This window comes from Caretta caretta, chromosome 1 (genome assembly GCF_965140235.1).
Source record: "Caretta caretta isolate rCarCar2 chromosome 1, rCarCar1.hap1, whole genome shotgun sequence".
Lineage (NCBI taxonomy): Eukaryota > Metazoa > Chordata > Testudines > Cheloniidae > Caretta > Caretta caretta.
The window spans coordinates 8,028,817-8,031,356 of record NC_134206.1 but is presented as its reverse complement, the minus strand read 5'-3'; positions in this window follow the sequence as shown (position 1 = coordinate 8,031,356).

The following is a 2,540-nucleotide window of genomic DNA, read 5'->3' as shown; positions in this document are numbered from 1 at the left end:
TCCAAGGGTTTGGGTCTGTGTTCACCTGTACAAATTGGTGAGGATTCTTATCAAGCCTTCCCCAGGAAAGGGGGTGTAGGGCTTGGAGGGATATTTTGGGGGGAGATATCTCCAAGTGGACTCTTTCCTTGTTCTTTGTTTAATGCTCTTGGTGGTGGCAGCATATGGTTCAAGGACAAGGCAAAGTTTGTACCTTGGGGAAGTTTTTAACCTAAGCTGGTAAGAATAAGTTTAGGGGGTCTTTCATGCAGGTCCCCACATTTGTACCCTAGAGTTCAGAGTAGGGAAGGAACCTTGACAGTGGCCCTGTTCCATGATGTGATCTACTTCTCTGGTGTAGTGTCCTCATTTGGTGAAGGCAGTTTTGAGTGTTTTGAGGTGTGTATCCCAGACCTACTCCTCGGAGCATGTTCTGTGGTAGCTGAGTGCCTGACTGCAGAGAACAGATTTCTTGGTGTTTTCGGGATGGTGACTGGATCTGGGAAGGTGGTGGTAACTCGTGGGTTTCTTGTCTGTACTTTTCTGCAGGGTTCCATTGTTGAAGGTGGTTGTGGTGTCCAGGAAGTTGATGCTGGTGTGGGAGTGTCCCAGACAGAGTTTAATGGACAGGTGGTGATTGTTGAAGTTGTGATGGAAATCGATGAGGGAGTTTAACCTGCTTCAATACAGAAATAAACTCACCTCCGACTGGTCACCTTCCACCTCACCCTGGAACCCATATGGGGTATCATCAAACAATCACAACCCATACTCAATGAGGACCCCATCCTGAAAGACTCTTTCCTGAAGCCCCACTTCTGACCTTCAAACTCCCCAAGCTCTCCAAGCTCATCATCAGATGCAAGATCCCTATAGACCAGAACACACCAACTGAAAGTGGCACCAGACCCTGCCACAACAACAGATGCAAAACCAGCAGACATATCTCCATTTCTACAGTGATCAACTCCACCCACCCACCCGAAGCACCTTTCTAGATCCATGGATCCTACACATGCCTATCACAACATGAAGTCTACCTCATCCAGTGCACTAAATGCAGCTATGTGGGTGAAACCAGACAATCACTACACTCTGGAATGAACTCTATAAAGCAATCCCTCTGTATCTGACCTCAGTCCTCATCCTCAAAGGAAATCTGCACAACACCTTCAAAAGACAAGCCTGGGAGCTTAAATTCATCACTTTGCTAGACCCCGCAGCCCCTTTTTGTCCTCTGACTACAGGGTTGTTAATGGGCTACCTCACCATGAATGGTCCCTTAGAATATATGCTAACTACTTATGCTAAACTATCTGTTTGATCTTGTATTTAGCTTTGACATTCTTAGTACCTTTCCCAGACCTCAAGAGCTGTGTGTGTAAACTTGAAAGTTTGTCTCACACCAACAGAAGTTGGTCCAATAAAAGATGTTCCCTCCCCTACCTTGTCTTTCTAGGAAGGAGTAAGGCAGAAAAGGATCGGGGGGTGACAGTGGATTACAAACTAAATACGAGTCAACAATACAGCACTCTTGAAAAAAAGAGTGAACATTATTCTGGGATTTACTAGCAGGAGTGTTGTAAGTAATTCGCCACATTTCAGGAAAGGTGTGGACAAATTGGGGAAAGTGCAGAGGAGAGCAACAAAAATTATTAAAGTTCTAGAAAATGTGTCCTATGAGGAAAGATCGAAAAAAGAAAACTGAGCTGGGGACATGGTAACAGTCTTCAAGTTCATAAAAGGTTGTGATAACGAAAAGGGTGATAAATTGTTCTCCTTATGCACGGAGGACAGGGCAAGAAGTAATGATGGTAAATTGCAGCAGGGGCAGTTTAGGTTGGACATTAGGAAAAAATTCTGAACTGCCAGGGTAGATAAGCTCTGGAATAATTTGCCCAGGGAGGTTGTGGAATTGCTGTCACTGGAGGTTTTTAAGAGCAGGTCAGACAAACATAGACTCTGCTGCTCACGGAGTTTGACTAGCACTTGCTGCGAAAGAGAAATCTAGTGCGGATGGGAGGGGACACAGTCCTTGGCACATGGGCTCAGAAAAGCTACGCTTCCTCCTGAAAATGGGGGCTTCTTTTTCCAGCCTATTCCCTCCTGGGCCTCTCCACTGAGGCAGCCACTGGTGATTGCAATGTAGACCTCTAGCTGGACAGACCACCAGACTCCTTGACCCCAGAACAGCCATCTGTAGCATTCAATCACGCTGCGTGGATTTGAACCAGCATACCAAAATCTACAGGGCTGCTGGTCCCTGGGTGACTGCCCCATCCACACCACCTGCCCTGGTGAAGCAGCAATTGACTGACTGTGAGCCTTATGGGCCCAAGCTCTGCAGGACTTGTTGCTCACAATGGGCCTCAGTGGCAGTGCTCCCGGGCTCCCTGATTGGTCCAGGCGCCTGGAGGGAACCCTCGAAAGGAAGTTGTCTGTGCAACCAGGTGGCTCCCCAGCTGTCTGCTATGACCGAGCCTGCTCCTTCACCCTGCTTCTGGTCCCTGGGCTCTGGTCCTGAGCCCGTGGCTCTAGGTCCACCCGGTAGGTCTGATCGC